This window comes from Stigmatopora nigra, unplaced genomic scaffold, assembly GCF_051989575.1.
Source record: "Stigmatopora nigra isolate UIUO_SnigA unplaced genomic scaffold, RoL_Snig_1.1 HiC_scaffold_24, whole genome shotgun sequence".
NCBI lineage: Eukaryota > Metazoa > Chordata > Actinopteri > Syngnathiformes > Syngnathidae > Stigmatopora > Stigmatopora nigra.
This window is the reverse complement of record NW_027551603.1, coordinates 1,662,736-1,679,413: the sequence shown is the minus strand read 5'-3', so window position 1 is coordinate 1,679,413 and position 16,678 is coordinate 1,662,736. Positions and strand designations below refer to the sequence as shown.

The following is a 16,678-nucleotide window of genomic DNA, read 5'->3' as shown; positions in this document are numbered from 1 at the left end:
TCCACACCCTCCTTGTTGATGGCAAAGTCGTCAAAGTTGAGGATGGCGCTCTTGATGACGTGAACGGCGGGCAGGACCGTCATCCCGATGTTGATGGCGGTGCTCCGCTTGGAGTCCAGAACCAGGATCTCGGACTTTTTGCTCTCTGGCGCTTTCTTGGCCCATGGCGTCTCTTTGGCCCTGGACTCAAAGAGGTGCTCCAGCTTCCCCATGTCCACTTGGACCTTGTCCAGTGACGCCAAAAATAATCTAATCACGTAATTAGTGACAGCTGATAGTTATCGTGACGTCATGCCAGGAAAGGCAATCCAACCTCTCCTGACAAGAGCATCAAATAAAGACAATTTGTCGGTCTTTCGGGAACAGATTTTCTTGAAAAATAACCCTTTCGCTATGATTTCTAGAATTTTACTGACATAATGCAAGTGCATTCGCAGCTAGCCCTCAGAGATAAAATGAGTTGGATTTCCATCTCCAACAATACCAGCCGATATGTTATTTGAGGTTCTTGATCTGAATGAATTAAATGACCTCCGGTATGCAGTACAACTGTAGAGCAATTACTTTAAATTATGTTCATTCTTTTGTCCCCCGCCTGGTGCCCGTAGATAGCTGGGATAGGCCTTAGCACCCCCCGTGACCCTTGTGAGGATAAGCGGTTGAGAGAATGAATGAATGAAAGAATACTAAACAATGTCTTTCACATGACGATCATTTATACTAAACAATTACTATTAGTTTAAGCATGTGAAACTATGATAAAATATGATTTGGATTTTACAGCATGTTTTCGTAACCTGTTTTATGTTTATTTATATAAACAATAGACACCTTGTAAAGCATTGCTGTTGCTTCACATGTATTTCTTAGGGGCCTAACATTCAACCACATCTAAGCAGCAGTACTTGTAGACTTGCATTCTGTGAAGCGCAAAGTGTCCTTCTGTTCTAAAGAGACAGAACAGCAAGAAAAGGACTCTGTGCAACCTTCTTTACTCTGTAACAGCGGGATGATGCTTTTTGTGTAGAAAGGATGGAGTACAAAGTGTAAGCGAATGAGTGGAAAGTACTGCAGACAATGTATGACTGTTTTTTTCTATTTTTTTTCCGTGCAGTTGAGGAGTGTAGTTTGCAAGATCCAGCATGCCAGTACTATTGAATGCTGGGTATTTTGCTGAGCCTTCTTTAAAAATTACTTCTCTTATCATGTAAAAGTAGTGATATCTGAACAGACAGAAGAATAGTCAGTCATTTTCTTCTTAAAAAAATAAAAATAAAATACTTGTGGTTGCTAGAGTTATACAGTAAAAAAGGGGTGTGTGCATGTGGTGGTGGAGCAATATAATTTTAGTTTCAGTGAAATGAAAAATCTACAATAGTGTTCCAATAAATTGGTGGTTATTGAAGTGCTATACCAATTGAATGTAATTTCTGGTAAAATTCTGTAGCTCCAGTGTTTAACCATAAATCCTATGTGATTTTTTGTTTTACAGTATAAAATGTGAAAACACTTATAAATCCCATTTAAATTCAGTGAATTCATTTAGTTGTGCTGCCACTACAACATTGCACCCAATCAGTTAGTCTTTAATTGAATCTGATTACCAGTCGATTTGAATTGAATGACTTGACCCCGCTGAGATATTTTCTCTAAAAGAATAATGGAGTTGCTTATTTGACTATTTAGTATTGTTATTTTGTTATCTTTTTGCATTTGGTGCTTTTTTTAAACATCTACTACTTTACATTATAATTGCTTGATCTGAGGTAGTTGGGTTGTAAAGGTTTAAATCAAAATTCGAAGTACGGTAATACACATATATACACACGATGCAACAGATGTGCAGTCCATTTGCAGCGTCCAGAAGTAAAACATGTGAAAATTGAGTGTATAGAGTGCAAAAAGTCTTACTGCAATCAAGCTGACTTTACTCCTTTGTTATTATTGCTGACTCAAAGACAAATACCAATTTGGCCTGAAATGCACAAAAGTAAAACATAGCTGTATATATTCCTGCCTTTTCCCCCCTCTTTTATAACCTGAATATTCCAACTGACTTTGAATAATGTCAAATCCCAATTGATTTGGGTAGCAGGTGTTGAAGGTCGAATTAATACTTTAGCTCATGGGTGTCCATCTGCAAGAGCAGTACCGCTCACGGCCATACCACCCTGAAAAGGCCCGATCTCGCCCGATCTCGGAAGCCAAGCATGGTTAGACTTGTTTAGTACCAGATTGGGAGACCGCTTGGGAATACCAGGTGCTGTGAGAACCATACCCCGCATCTTTTTCGACATTTCATGGGTGTCCATCTGCTAGTGCAGTCCCGTTCACGGCCATACCACCCTGAAAAGGCCTGATCTCGTCCGATCTCGGAAGCCAAGCATGGTTCGGCCTGGTTAGTACCTGATTGGGAGACCGCTTGGGAATACCAGGTGCTGTGAGCATCATACCCCGCATCTTTTTCGACATTTCATGGGTGTCCATCTGCAAAAGCAGTACCGCTCACGGCCATACCACCCTGAAAAGGCCCGATCTCATTCGATCTCGGAAGCCAAGCATGGTACGGCCTGGTTAGTACCTGATTGGGAGACCGCTTGGGAATACCAGGTGCTGTGAGCATCATACCCCGCATCTTTTTCGACATTTCATGGGTGATCTATCTGAAATCCAGATCAAATTCTGGATTTCAGATAGATCAGTTGTCATCATGCACCTTTTACCAAGACTGGACCTATAGTAGGACTTAGATGGAGAGCTATCTTAAAAAGAACATGTCCTCATTACTTGGGGGAGAAACAAAGGATCCAAAATCACTCAGAGCTGTCAGGAGTGGTTGGATTGCCTTTCCTGGCATGACGTCACGATAACTATCAGCTGTCACTAATTACGTGATTAGATTATTTTTGGTATTTAAGCATTATGATTTTCTGTGGACGCGGTTGGATCGACTGGTTAAGTTCTGGTTTCGTTTCCTGTTAATCCTCGTAGTAATTGCTGTTTCCATTGACGCCACGCCGCATGTTCAGTTCGTTTGTAATGAGTGGTCAAGCCAAGTTGTTTAAGTTATGTTACCCCGTTTATTAAATCAACCAACAAGAGCTACAGAAATGCCTCACCTTTCCAATTACTTCGGCGACTCTGCATCTGGGTTCAACTTACCCTACGATCGCGTCGCACTACGCGGCGAAATCGTAACAGCACGATCCAACCATTATGGACCCAGCGGAGCGCCACCCACGCTCGCGCCGACGCACTCGGCGACGCAAACCATCCACCTCGAAGACACCGGACTGCTTGGAATGTATAAGAAACCCCTCAGAATCGTTTAGGAATTTTGTAATGGACACACCGTGGTGCGGGGCTCTCAGGCACATCATTTCTAGAGATGAGCCACAGCTGGTAGAAGAGTTAGAGCCGCAGCGTACTCATACGCCCCACCACTGCTATGCACGTCGCCCTGGGAAGCCTTTACCGTTTCATCATGATGCCCAGGTGCGTACAACCACCAGAGAGCGCCCAAGTTATCTTATGCCTATGCCCAGAGGAATTGATTCACCATGGAGGGAGCCTGAAGATTCTGGTGAGGAGGACACCCGTTGAGGAAGTTCCCCACGGCCAGCAGCGTGGCCAGGATCTTCTTGAAGGTCCGGTTGCCGGCCAGCTGCTCCATGCCCAACTTCAGGTCAAACAGGGGCTCGGCGATCTCCTGCTCGAGTGCCTCATAGTTGAGTTTGAAAGACCACAGCTGCAGGCGGGGGGTCAAGGCGCTGACGGAAGCCAGGCCCGAGAGGAATTCCTCGGCCGTCCCCAGGGGAACGTCGGGATTGGCCGAGCGAGCCTCGCGGATCTTCTGCTTCTCCTCCTCTGTGGGCGTCATGCTCAGGATCTTCTCCACACCCTCCTTGTTGATGGCAAAGTCGTCAAAGTTGAGGATGGCGCTCTTGATGACGTGAACGGCGGGCAGGACCGTCATCCCGATGTTGATGGCGGTGCTCCGCTTGGAGTCCAGAACCAGGATCTCGGACTTTTTGCTCTCTGGCGCTTTCTTGGCCCATGGCGTCTCTTTGGCCCTGGACTCAAAGAGGTGCTCCAGCTTCCCCATGTCCACTTGGACCTTGTCCAGTGACGCCAAAAATAATCTAATCACGTAATTAGTGACAGCTGATAGTTATCGTGACGTCATGCCAGGAAAGGCAATCCAACCTCTCCTGACAAGAGCATCAAATAAAGACAATTTGTCGGTCTTTCGGGAACAGATTTTCTTGAAAAATAACCCTTTCGCTATGATTTCTAGAATTTTACTGACATAATGCAAGTGCATTCGCAGCTAGCCCTCAGAGATAAAATGAGTTGGATTTCCATCTCCAACAATACCAGCCGATATGTTATTTGAGGTTCTTGATCTGAATGAATTAAATGACCTCCGGTATGCAGTACAACTGTAGAGCAATTACTTTAAATTATGTTCATTCTTTTGTCCCCCGCCTGGTGCCCGTAGATAGCTGGGATAGGCCTTAGCACCCCCCGTGACCCTTGTGAGGATAAGCGGTTGAGAGAATGAATGAATGAAAGAATACTAAACAATGTCTTTCACATGACGATCATTTATACTAAACAATTACTATTAGTTTAAGCATGTGAAACTATGATAAAATATGATTTGGATTTTACAGCATGTTTTCGTAACCTGTTTTATGTTTATTTATATAAACAATAGACACCTTGTAAAGCATTGCTGTTGCTTCACATGTATTTCTTAGGGGCCTAACATTCAACCACATCTAAGCAGCAGTACTTGTAGACTTGCATTCTGTGAAGCGCAAAGTGTCCTTCTGTTCTAAAGAGACAGAACAGCAAGAAAAGGACTCTGTGCAACCTTCTTTACTCTGTAACAGCGGGATGATGCTTTTTGTGTAGAAAGGATGGAGTACAAAGTGTAAGCGAATGAGTGGAAAGTACTGCAGACAATGTATGACTGTTTTTTTCTATTTTTTTTCCGTGCAGTTGAGGAGTGTAGTTTGCAAGATCCAGCATGCCAGTACTATTGAATGCTGGGTATTTTGCTGAGCCTTCTTTAAAAATTACTTCTCTTATCATGTAAAAGTAGTGATATCTGAACAGACAGAAGAATAGTCAGTCATTTTCTTCTTAAAAAAATAAAAATAAAATACTTGTGGTTGCTAGAGTTATACAGTAAAAAAGGGGTGTGTGCATGTGGTGGTGGAGCAATATAATTTTAGTTTCAGTGAAATGAAAAATCTACAATAGTGTTCCAATAAATTGGTGGTTATTGAAGTGCTATACCAATTGAATGTAATTTCTGGTAAAATTCTGTAGCTCCAGTGTTTAACCATAAATCCTATGTGATTTTTTGTTTTACAGTATAAAATGTGAAAACACTTATAAATCCCATTTAAATTCAGTGAATTCACTTAGTTGTGCTGCCACTACAACATTGCACCCAATCAGTTAGTCTTTAATTGAATCTGATTACCAGTCGATTTGAATTGAATGACTTGACCCCGCTGAGATATTTTCTCTAAAAGAATAATGGAGTTGCTTATTTGACTATTTAGTATTGTTATTTTGTTATCTTTTTGCATTTGGTGCTTTTTTTAAACATCTACTACTTTACATTATAATTGCTTGATCTGAGGTAGTTGGGTTGTAAAGGTTTAAATCAAAATTCAAAGTACGGTAATACACATATATACACACGATGCAACAGATGTGCAGTCCATTTGCAGCGTCCAGAAGTAAAACAACATGTGAAAATTGAGTGTATAGAGTGCAAAAAGTCTTACTGCAATCAAGCTGACTTTACTCCTTTGTTATTATTGCTGACTCAAAGACAAATACCAATTTGGCCTGAAATGCACAAAAGTAAAACATAGCTGTATATATTCCTGCCTTTTCCCCCCTCTTTTATAACCTGAATATTCCAACTGACTTTGAATAATGTCAAATCCCAATTGATTTGGGTAGCAGGTGTAGAAGGTCGAATTAATACTTTAGCTCATGGGTGTCCATCTGCAAGAGCAGTACCGCTCATGGCCATACCACCCTGAAAAGGCCCGATCTCGTCCGATCTCGGAAGCCAAGCATGGTTCGGCCTGGTTAGTACCTGATTGGGAGACCGCTTGGGAATACCAGGTACTGTGAGCATCATACCCCGCATCTTTTTCGACATTTCATGGGTGTCCATCTGCAAGAGCAGCACCGCTCACGGCCATACCACCCTGAAAAGGCCCGATCTCCTCCGATCTCGGAAGCCAAGCATGGTTCGGCCTGTTTAGTACCTGATTGGGAGACCGCTTGGGAATACCAGGTGCTGTGAGCAGCATACCCCGCATCTTTTTCGACATTTCATGGGTGTCCATCTGCAAATGCAGTACCGCTCACGGCCATACCACCCTGAAAAGGCCCGATCTCGTCCGATCTCGGAAGCCAAGCATGGTTCGGCCTGGTTAGTACCTGATTGGGAGACCGCTTGGGAATACCAGGTGCAGTGAGCATCATACCCCGCATCTTTTTCGACATTTCATGGGTGTCCATCTGCAGGAGCAGTACTGCTCACGGCCATACCACCCTGAAAAGGCCCGATCTCGTTCGATCTCGGAAGCCAAGCATGGTACGGCCTGGTTAGTACCTGATTGGGAGACCGCTTGGGAATACCAGGTGCTGTGAGCATCATACCCCGCATCTTTTTCGACATTTCATGGGTGATCTATCTGAAATCCAGATCAAATTCTGGATTTCAGATAGATCAGTTGTCATCATGCACCTTTTACCAAGACTGGACCTATAGTAGGACTTAGATGGAGAGCTATCTTAAAAAGAACATGTCCTCATTACTTGGGGGAGAAACAAAGGATCCAAAATCACTCAGAGCTGTCAGGAGTGGTTGGATTGCCTTTCCTGGCATGACGTCACGATAACTATCAGCTGTCACTAATTACGTGATTAGATTATTTTTGGTATTTAAGCATTATGATTTTCTGTGGACGCGGTTGGATCGACTGGTTAAGTTCTGGTTTCGTTTCCTGTTAATCCTCGTAGTAATTGCTGTTTCCATTGACGCCACGCCGCATGTTCAGTTCGTTTGTAATGAGTGGTCAAGCCAAGTTGTTTAAGTTATGTTACCCCGTTTATTAAATCAACCAACAAGAGCTACAGATCTGCCTCACCTTTCCAATTACTTCGGCGACTCTGCATCTGGGTTCAACTTACCCTACGATCGCGTCGCACTACGCGGCGAAATCGTAACAGCACGATCCAACCATTATGGACCCAGCGGAGCGCCACCCACGCTCGCGCCGACGCACTCGGCGACGCAAACCATCCACCTCGAAGACACCGGACTGCTTGGAATGTATAAGAAACCCCTCAGAATCGTTTAGGAATTTTGTAATGGACACACCGTGGTGCGGGGCTCTCAGGCACATCATTTCTAGAGATGAGCCACAGCTGGTAGAAGAGTTAGAGCCGCAGCGTACTCATACGCCCCACCACTGCTATGCACGTCGCCCTGGGAAGCCTTTACCGTTTCATCATGATGCCCAGGTGCGTACAACCACCAGAGAGCGCCCAAGTTATCTTATGCCTATGCCCAGAGGAATTGATTCACCATGGAGGGAGCCTGAAGATTCTGGTGAGGAGGACACCCGTTGAGGAAGTTCCCCACGGCCAGCAGCGTGGCCAGGATCTTCTTGAAGGTCCGGTTGCCGGCCAGCTGCTCCATGCCCAACTTCAGGTCAAACAGGGGCTCGGCGATCTCCTGCTCGAGTGCCTCATAGTTGAGTTTGAAAGACCACAGCTGCAGGCGGGGGGTCAAGGCGCTGACGGAAGCCAGGCCCGAGAGGAATTCCTCGGCCGTCCCCAGGGGAACGTCGGGATTGGCCGAGCGAGCCTCGCGGATCTTCTGCTTCTCCTCCTCTGTGGGCGTCATGCTCAGGATCTTCTCCACACCCTCCTTGTTGATGGCAAAGTCGTCAAAGTTGAGGATGGCGCTCTTGATGACGTGAACGGCGGGCAGGACCGTCATCCCGATGTTGATGGCGGTGCTCCGCTTGGAGTCCAGAACCAGGATCTCGGACTTTTTGCTCTCTGGCGCTTTCTTGGCCCATGGCGTCTCTTTGGCCCTGGACTCAAAGAGGTGCTCCAGCTTCCCCATGTCCACTTGGACCTTGTCCAGTGACGCCAAAAATAATCTAATCACGTAATTAGTGACAGCTGATAGTTATCGTGACGTCATGCCAGGAAAGGCAATCCAACCTCTCCTGACAAGAGCTTCAAATAAAGACAATTTGTCGGTCTTTCGGGAACAGATTTTCTTGAAAAATAACCCTTTCGCTATGATTTCTAGAATTTTACTGACATAATGCAAGTGCATTCGCAGCTAGCCCTCAGAGATAAAATGAGTTGGATTTCCATCTCCAACAATACCAGCCGATATGTTATTTGAGGTTCTTGATCTGAATGAATTAAATGACCTCCGGTATGCAGTACAACTGTAGAGCAATTACTTTAAATTATGTTCATTCTTTTGTCCCCCGCCTGGTGCCCGTAGATAGCTGGCATAGGCCTTAGCACCCCCCGTGACCCTTGTGAGGATAAGCGGTTGAGAGAATGAATGAATGAAAGAATACTAAACAATGTCTTTCACATGACGATCATTTATACCAGTGTTTTTCAACCTTTTTTGAGCCACGGCACATTTTTTTACATTGGAAAAATTTGTGGCACACCACTAACCAAAGATTTTACAAAATGACACTCTGTATAGTATATTTAATTACAATATAATTTCTCAATTTATTTATACTCAGTCAGTGTGAAACCTGGGCCTGTTTAGATGAACACAAAGCCGATATCCTGGCAGGAATAGTAGAAAGACACACACGAAGCTCTTCTTCAACAGCTCTCAGTCTCTCTCTGTTTTTAGTTTTTATAGCAGTTAGGCTTGAAAAGCTCAGCTCACACAGATATGTTGTGGAAAATGGGAGCAATGTCAGAACAGCTTTGTTGGCCAGAATGGGGAACTCCTTGGCAGCAGTCAACCAAAAACTGTCCAAAGGAAGATCAGCAAATCTTAGTTTTAAACCACGATCCTGTCTCAGTTCAGTTAGTTCCTCCTGCTCTTGTAAAGTCATGTCCTTTCGAACAACTGATGCCGAGCTGTATGGGTCCCTAACCCAGTCAAAGCATTCAGTGGAGGCTGAAGAGAAATAAAATGACAACTTCTCCTCAAGACTTTTCAAATGTTTACCTATTACTTCAGACAGTGCAGCAGTGTTGCTTTGCTGTTTGTCTGTGAGTGGGAACATCTCCAGGTTGGCACGTTGCACATGTTGTTGCCAGAGGTGCACCTTTAAACGGAATCCATTTATTTTATCTGTGCTTGTAAGCAGGTTTTCATTTCGGCCCTGCATCCTTGTGTTCAGTTCATTAAGATGATGAAATATATCAGCCAGGTATGCCAACTTTGCGCACCACTCATCACTTGCAAACTGATTTGAGTAATCAGACCTCTCATTTGTCAGAAACATTTTAAGTTCCTCTCGCAGCTCATACACACGGGTCAGCACCTTACCGCGCGACAACCATCGGACCTCCGTATGGAGCAATAAGGCTTTATGCTCCGCTCCCATTTCCTCACACAGAGATGCGAATATACGGCTTTTCAGAGGTCGTGTCTTCACAAAGTTCACCATGCGCACCACATCGTCCAACACAGGAACCAGTTCTACTGGTAAAGTCTTCGCAACGAGGGCCTCACGGTGCAAAAAACAGTGCGTAATAATCAGATCTGGGTTTCTTTCCTTCACTCTACTCACGAAGCCTTTGGTGCGCCCGACCATGGCTGCAGCTCCATCAGTGCACACACTTGTGCAGTTTTCCCACGTAAGTCCTCCCTGGTCAAGATATTCCGATGTGACCCGAAAAATTTCCTCTCCAGTTGTTTTTTCTGGCAGTGTCTTGCAAAATAGGAAGTTTTCTCTAATGGCATCACCATCCACAAAACGCACATTGGCCAAGAGCTGAGAATGTCCACTAATATCCGTAGACTCGTCAACTTGCAACGCAAATTTCCTACTGATGCGTATCTTTTCCAAAACATGGCTTTCGATGTCTGTAGACATGTCATCAATACGCCTGGCAATTGTGTTATCAGAGAGCGGGACTTTATCTATGTCTTTAGCCGCACCAGGGCCGAGCATCTCGTTGACAATGGCTTTACAGGCAGGTAGTATTAATGTCTCTGCCACAGTGTGCGGCTTTTTTGATTTAGCAACAAGTTCTGCGACTAGGTAACTAGCTTTGAGCGCTTTCTCATTTACCTTTGTGGTTTTTCTCATAAACGTTGCCTGTTTCTCTGTGTTTACATGCAGGCGAACAAAATAGTCTATCGGCTTGTTTTGAAGCGACGGGTGTTTCGTTTGGAGATGGCGTTTAAGCTTGCTTGGCACCATGGCGCTGTTGGATAGCTTCTCGCCACACACCAGGCATAACGGAATAGGTGTCGTCTCATCCCCGGTGAAAGTAAATCCAAACGAAAGATAGCTTTTACTATATTGCCTTGAGCTCACCGTCTTTGCTTTGTTTTCTCCACCACTCATACTAGGGCCTTTATCCGGGTCAGAATCTTGTCCAGGGCGCAGTTCGGAGTTTGCAGTTGTCCTTTTTAAAAACTTCTCCATGACTGTCACCACGGTGCATCACTAATTTTCTTGGCGGAACGTGTCAATCAACTACGTGTTGCCACACGGACAAATATTACATTACGCTGCCAGCCTTTGCAGCACGGACATTGGACAATGACATCATATTTGCAGAAATCTATTAATAAATGTTAATTTAAAAAAAAGGATATTGGATAATTTCTCACGGCACACCTGAGGATCTCTCACGGCACACTAGTGTGCCGCGGCACAGTGGTTGAAAATCACTGATTTATACTAAACAATTACTATTAGTTTAAGCATGTGAAACTATGATAAAATATGATTTGGATTTTACAGCATGTTTTCGTAACCTGTTTTATGTTTATTTATATAAACAATAGACACCTTGTAAAGCATTGCTGTTGCTTCACATGTATTTCTTAGGGGCCTAACATTCAACCACATCTAAGCAGCAGTACTTGTAGACTTGCATTCTGTGAAGCGCAAAGTGTCCTTCTGTTCTAAAGAGACAGAACAGCAAGAAAAGGACTCTGTGCAACCTTCTTTACTCTGTAACAGCGGGATGATGCTTTTTGTGTAGAAAGGATGGAGTACAAAGTGTAAGCGAATGAGTGGAAAGTACTGCAGACAATGTATGACTGTTTTTTTCTATTTTTTTTCCGTGCAGTTGAGGAGTGTAGTTTGCAAGATCCAGCATGCCAGTACTATTGAATGCTGGGTATTTTGCTGAGCCTTCTTTAAAAATTACTTCTCTTATCATGTAAAAGTAGTGATATCTGAACAGACAGAAGAATAGTCAGTCATTTTCTTCTTAAAAAAATAAAAATAAAATACTTGTGGTTGCTAGAGTTATACAGTAAAAAAGGGGTGTGTGCATGTGGTGGTGGAGCAATATAATTTTAGTTTCAGTGAAATGAAAAATCTACAATAGTGTTCCAATAAATTGGTGGTTATTGAAGTGCTATACCAATTGAATGTAATTTCTGGTAAAATTCTGTAGCTCCAGTGTTTAACCATAAATCCTATGGGATTTTTTGTTTTACAGTATAAAATGTGAAAACACTTATAAATCCCATTTAAATTCAGTGAATTCATTTAGTTGTGCTGCCACTACAACATTGCACCCAATCAGTTAGTCTTTAATTGAATCTGATTACCAGTCGATTTGAATTGAATGACTTGACCCCGCTGAGATATTTTCTCTAAAAGAATAATGGAGTTGCTTATTTGACTATTTAGTATTGTTATTTTGTTATCTTTTTGCATTTGGTGCTTTTTTTAAACATCTACTACTTTACATTATAATTGCTTGATCTGAGGTAGTTGGGTTGTAAAGGTTTAAATCAAAATTCAAAGTACGGTAATACACATACACACACGATGCAACAGATGTGCAGTCCATTTGCAGCGTCCAGAAGTAAAACAACATGTGAAAATTGAGTGTATAGAGTGCAAAAAGTCTTACTGCAATCAAGCTGACTTTACTCCTTTGTTATTATTGCTGACTCAAAGACAAATACCAATTTGGCCTGAAATGCACAAAAGTAAAACATAGCTGTATATATTCCTGCCTTTTCCCCCCTCTTTTATAACCTGAATATTCCAACTGACTTTGAATAATGTCAAATCCCAATTGATTTGGGTAGCAGGTGTAGAAGGTCGAATTAATACTTTAGCTCATGGGTGTCCATCTGCAAGAGCAGTACCGCTCACGGCCATACCACCCTGAAAAGGCCTGATCTCGTCCGATCTCGGAAGCCAAGCATGGTTCGGCCTGGTTAGTACCTGATTGGGAAACCGCTTGGGAATACCAGGTGCTGTGAGCATCATACCCCGCATCTTTTTCGACATTTCATGGGTGTCCATCTGCTAGTGCAGTACCGCTCACGGCCATACCACCCTGAAAAGGCCCGATCTCGTCCGATCTTGGAAGCCAAGCATGGTTGGGCCTGGTTAGTACCTGGTTGGGAGACCGCTTGGGAATACCAGGTGCTGTGAGCATCATACCCCGCATCTTTTTCGACATTTCATGGGTGTCCATCTGCAAAAGCAGTACCGCTCACGGCCATACCACCCTGAAAAGGCCCGATCTCGCCCGATCTCGGAAGCCAAGCATTGTTCGGCCTGTTTAGTACCTGATTGGGAGACCGCTTGGGATTACCAGGTGCTGTGAGCATCAGACCCCGCATCTTTTTCGACATTTCATGGGTGTCCATCTGCAAGAGCAGTACCGCTCTCGGCCATACCACCCTGATAAGGCCCGATCTCGCCCGATCTCGTCCGATCTCGGCAGCCAAGCATGGTTCGGCCTGGTTAGTACCTGATTGGGAGACCGCTTGGGAATACCAGGTGCTGTGAGCATCATACCCCGCATCTTTTTCGACATTTCATGGGTGTCCATCTGCAAAAGCAGTACCGCTCACGGCCATACCACCCTGAAAAGGCCCGATCTCGTCCGATCCAGGAAGCCAAGCATGGTTCGGCCTGGTTAGTACCTGATTGGGAGACCGCTTGGGAATACCAGGTGCTGTGAGCATCATACCCCGCATCTTTTTCGACATTTCATGGGTGTCCATCTGCTAGTGCAGTACCGCTCACGGCCATACCACCCTGAAAAGGCCCGATCTCGCCCGATCTCGTCCGTTCTCGGCAGCCAAGCATGGTTCGGCCTGGTTAGTACCTGATTGGGAGACCGCTTGGGAATACCAGGTGCTGTGAGCATCATACCCCGCACCTTTTTCGACATTTCATGGGTGTCCATCTGCAAGAGCAGTACCGCTCACTGCAATACCACCCTGATAAGGCCCGATCTCGCCCGATCTCGTCCGATCTCGGCAGCCAAGCAGGGTTCCACCTGTTTAGTACCTGATTGGGAGACCGCTTGGGATTACCAGGTGCTGTGAGCATCTTGCCCCGCATCTTTTTCGACATTTCATGGGTGTCCATCTGCAAGAGTAATACCGCTCACGGCCATACCACCCTGAAAAGGCCCAATCTCCTCTGATCTCAGAAGCCAAGCATGGTTCGGCCTGGTAAGTACCTGATTGGGAGACCGCTTGGGAATACCAGGTGCTGTGAGCATCATACCCCGCATCTTTTTCGACATTTCATGGGTGTCCATCTGCAAAAGTAGTACCGCTCACGGCCATACCACCCTGAAAAGGCCCGATCTTGACCGATCTAGGAAGCCAAGCATGGTTTGGCCTGGTTAGTACCTGATTGGGAGACCGCTTGGGAATACCAGATGCTGTGAGCATCATACCCCGCATCTTATTCGACATTTCATGGGTGTCCATCTGCTAGTGCAGTACCGCTCACGGGCATACCACCCTGAAAAGGCCCGATCACGTCCGATCTCGTCCGATCTCGGAAGCCAAACATGGATCGGCCTGGTTAGTACCTAATTGGGAGACCGCTTGGGAATACCAGGTGCTGTGAGCATCATACCCCGCATCTTTTTCGACATTTCATGGGTGTCCATCTTCTAGTGCAGTACCGAATACCGCAAAGACTAAAGAAATAATCTTGGACTTTCGCAAGCGCAGCACAGACCTGGCCCCACTCCTCATTAACGGAGTATGTGTAGACAGGGTCCAATCGTTCAAATTCCTGGGAGTCCACGTCACGGATAGGCTCTCCTGGTCCACAAACACCACAGTGTTAGTGAAGAAGGCCCAGAAACGACTCCACTTCCTCAGGGTACTGAGAAGGGACAAGTTGGTCACCAAGCTTCTGGCAACCTTCTACAGAGCCACTGTGGAGAGCATCCTGACTTACGGCATCACAGTGTGGTATACCGGAAGCACGACAGCAGACAAAAAAGCCATACAGAGAGTGATAAACACTGCCCAGAAGATCGTCGGCTGCTCTCTGCCATCGCTAGAAGACATTGCCAACCCCCGATACCTCAGAAGAGCCGGGTCCATTGTTGGAGACCCATACCACCCTGGACACGACCTGTTCCAGTTGCTTCCATCTGGCAGACGCTACAGGTCCTACAAAGCACGGACAAACAGGCTCAAGGACAGCTTCTTCCCAACTGCCATCAGGTCTCTGAACCTGCAGCAACACGTGACGTGACGACTACACATATCCCTACTATGAAATTAAGTCAAGTCGAATTGAAGAAACAGGAAGGTTGTTTGGTGCAGATCTACCTTCCACAGGATGACTGAGGGAGGGTAAGTATAAAGACAGAGGTAAGTGATCCATCTTATTCTTGTTGGCATCGGTGAGGCAACTTGTAGTCGCCGGAAAATGGCGCTCAAGGCGGAGAGCTAACAAGTATGAATATGTCATAAATAAATGTCATAAATGTGTCTGGCCTGGGAAGACGAACTTGTGGAGAAGCACTATACAATTTCGTCATACGCTGCTGAGGGTATGATGACTACTAGGCTTTTTGTCAAGTCAATGATGACGACAATGCCTATGTCTGATTTTCATTTTCAAAAGGCCCGATCTCGTCCGATCTCGTCCGATCTAGGAAGCCAAGCATGGTTCGGCCTGGTTAGTACCTGATTGGGAGACCGCTTGGGAATACCAGGTGCTGTGAGCATCATACCCCGCATCTTTTTCGACATTTCATGGGTGTCCATCTGCAAGAGCAGTACCGCTCATGGCCATACCACCCTGAAAAGGCCCGGTCTCGTCCGATCTCGGAAGCCAAGCACGGTTCGGCCTGGTTAGTACCTGATTGGGAGACCGCTTGGGAATACCAGGTGCTGTGAGCATCATACCCTGCATCTTTTTCGACATTTCATGGGTGTCCATCTGCTAGTGCAGTACCGCTCACGGCCATACCACCCTGAAAAGGCCCGATCTCGCCCGATCTCGGCAGCCAAGCATGGTTCGGCCTGGTTAGTACCTGATTGGGAGACCGCTTGGGAATACCAGGTGCTGTGAGCATCATACCCAGCATCGTTTTCGACATTTCATGGGTGTCCATCTGCTAGTGCAGTACTGCTCACGGCCATACCACCCTGAAAAGGCCCGATCTCGTCCGATCTCGGAAGCCAAGCATGGTTCAGCCTGTTTAGTACCTGAATGGGAGACCGCTTGGGAATACCAGGTGCTGTGAGCATCATACCCCGCATGTTTTTCGACATTTCATGGGTGTCCATCTGCTAGGGCAGTACCGCTCACGGCCATACCACCCTGAAAAGGCCTGATCTCGTCCAATCTCGGAAGCCAAGCATGGTTCGGCCTGGTTAGTACCTGATTGGGAGACCGCTTGGGAATACCAGGTGCTCTGAGCATCATACCCCGCATCTTTTTCGACATTTCATGGAAGTCCATCTGCAGGAGCAGTACCGCTCATGGCCATACCACCCTGAAAAGGCCCGATCTCGCTCGATCTCGGCAGCCAAGCATGGTTCGGCCTGGTTAGTACCTGATTGGGAGACCGCTTGGGAATACCAGGTGCTGTGAGCATCATACCCCGCATCTTTTTCGACATTTCATGGGTGTCCATCTGCTAATGCAGTACCGCTCACGGCCATACCACCCTGAAAAGGCCCGATCTCGTCCGATCTCGGAAGCCAAGCATGGTTCGGCCTGTTTAGTACCTGATTGGGAGACCGCTTGGGAATACCAGGTGCTGTGAGCATCATACCCCACATCTTTTTCGACATTTCATGGGTGTCCATCTGCTAGTGCAGTACCGCTCACGGCCATACCACCCTGAAAAGGCCCGATCTCGTCCAATCTCGGAAGCCAAGCATGGTTCGGCCTGTTTAGTACCTGATTGGGAGACCGTTTGGGAATACCAGGTTCTGTGAGCATCATACCCCGCATCTTTTTCGACATTTCATGGGTGTCCATCTGCTAGTGCAGTACCGCTCACGGCCATACCACCCTGAAAAGGCCCGATCTCGCCCGATCTCGGAAGCCAAGCATGATTCGGCCTGGTTAGTACCTGATTGGGAGACCGCTTGGGAATACCAGGTGCTGTGATTATCATACCCCGCATCTTTTTCGAAATTTCATGG

At 45.8% G+C, this 16,678-nt stretch overlaps 1 non-coding gene and 23 pseudogenes across 1 annotated transcript; all 24 read left to right on the top strand.

Annotated features, from left to right (window-relative positions):
- The first annotated feature begins 2,153 nt into the window (after window positions 1-2,153).
- LOC144183470 (5S ribosomal RNA) lies at window positions 2,154-2,272 on the top strand (annotated as a pseudogene).
- Window positions 2,273-2,328: 56 nt separating this feature from the next.
- On the top strand, window positions 2,329-2,447 carry LOC144188656 (5S ribosomal RNA; annotated as a pseudogene).
- A 56-nt stretch (window positions 2,448-2,503) lies between these two features.
- On the top strand, window positions 2,504-2,622 carry LOC144181760 (5S ribosomal RNA; annotated as a pseudogene).
- A 3,427-nt stretch (window positions 2,623-6,049) lies between these two features.
- On the top strand, window positions 6,050-6,168 carry LOC144189048 (5S ribosomal RNA; annotated as a pseudogene).
- Window positions 6,169-6,224: 56 nt separating this feature from the next.
- On the top strand, window positions 6,225-6,343 carry LOC144189280 (5S ribosomal RNA; annotated as a pseudogene).
- Window positions 6,344-6,399: 56 nt separating this feature from the next.
- On the top strand, window positions 6,400-6,518 carry LOC144188988 (5S ribosomal RNA; annotated as a pseudogene).
- A 56-nt stretch (window positions 6,519-6,574) lies between these two features.
- On the top strand, window positions 6,575-6,693 carry LOC144183750 (5S ribosomal RNA; annotated as a pseudogene).
- A 5,702-nt stretch (window positions 6,694-12,395) lies between these two features.
- LOC144189112 (5S ribosomal RNA) lies at window positions 12,396-12,514 on the top strand (annotated as a pseudogene).
- Window positions 12,515-12,570: 56 nt separating this feature from the next.
- On the top strand, window positions 12,571-12,689 carry LOC144191673 (5S ribosomal RNA). The gene has a single exon (XR_013325013.1). It is a non-coding gene; the product is annotated as a 5S ribosomal RNA (ribosomal RNA).
- Window positions 12,690-12,745: 56 nt separating this feature from the next.
- Window positions 12,746-12,864, top strand: LOC144185783 (5S ribosomal RNA; annotated as a pseudogene).
- Window positions 12,865-12,920: 56 nt separating this feature from the next.
- LOC144184692 (5S ribosomal RNA) lies at window positions 12,921-13,049 on the top strand (annotated as a pseudogene).
- A 56-nt stretch (window positions 13,050-13,105) lies between these two features.
- Window positions 13,106-13,224, top strand: LOC144183230 (5S ribosomal RNA; annotated as a pseudogene).
- Window positions 13,225-13,280: 56 nt separating this feature from the next.
- LOC144184347 (5S ribosomal RNA) lies at window positions 13,281-13,409 on the top strand (annotated as a pseudogene).
- Window positions 13,410-13,650: 241 nt separating this feature from the next.
- LOC144184788 (5S ribosomal RNA) lies at window positions 13,651-13,769 on the top strand (annotated as a pseudogene).
- A 56-nt stretch (window positions 13,770-13,825) lies between these two features.
- Window positions 13,826-13,944, top strand: LOC144186629 (5S ribosomal RNA; annotated as a pseudogene).
- A 56-nt stretch (window positions 13,945-14,000) lies between these two features.
- On the top strand, window positions 14,001-14,129 carry LOC144186443 (5S ribosomal RNA; annotated as a pseudogene).
- Window positions 14,130-15,302: 1,173 nt separating this feature from the next.
- On the top strand, window positions 15,303-15,421 carry LOC144189039 (5S ribosomal RNA; annotated as a pseudogene).
- Window positions 15,422-15,477: 56 nt separating this feature from the next.
- LOC144189709 (5S ribosomal RNA) lies at window positions 15,478-15,596 on the top strand (annotated as a pseudogene).
- Window positions 15,597-15,652: 56 nt separating this feature from the next.
- On the top strand, window positions 15,653-15,771 carry LOC144189806 (5S ribosomal RNA; annotated as a pseudogene).
- A 56-nt stretch (window positions 15,772-15,827) lies between these two features.
- LOC144184593 (5S ribosomal RNA) lies at window positions 15,828-15,946 on the top strand (annotated as a pseudogene).
- Window positions 15,947-16,002: 56 nt separating this feature from the next.
- On the top strand, window positions 16,003-16,121 carry LOC144191382 (5S ribosomal RNA; annotated as a pseudogene).
- A 56-nt stretch (window positions 16,122-16,177) lies between these two features.
- LOC144187614 (5S ribosomal RNA) lies at window positions 16,178-16,296 on the top strand (annotated as a pseudogene).
- A 56-nt stretch (window positions 16,297-16,352) lies between these two features.
- On the top strand, window positions 16,353-16,471 carry LOC144184523 (5S ribosomal RNA; annotated as a pseudogene).
- A 56-nt stretch (window positions 16,472-16,527) lies between these two features.
- LOC144183871 (5S ribosomal RNA) lies at window positions 16,528-16,646 on the top strand (annotated as a pseudogene).
- The last annotated feature ends 32 nt before the right edge of the window (window positions 16,647-16,678 follow it).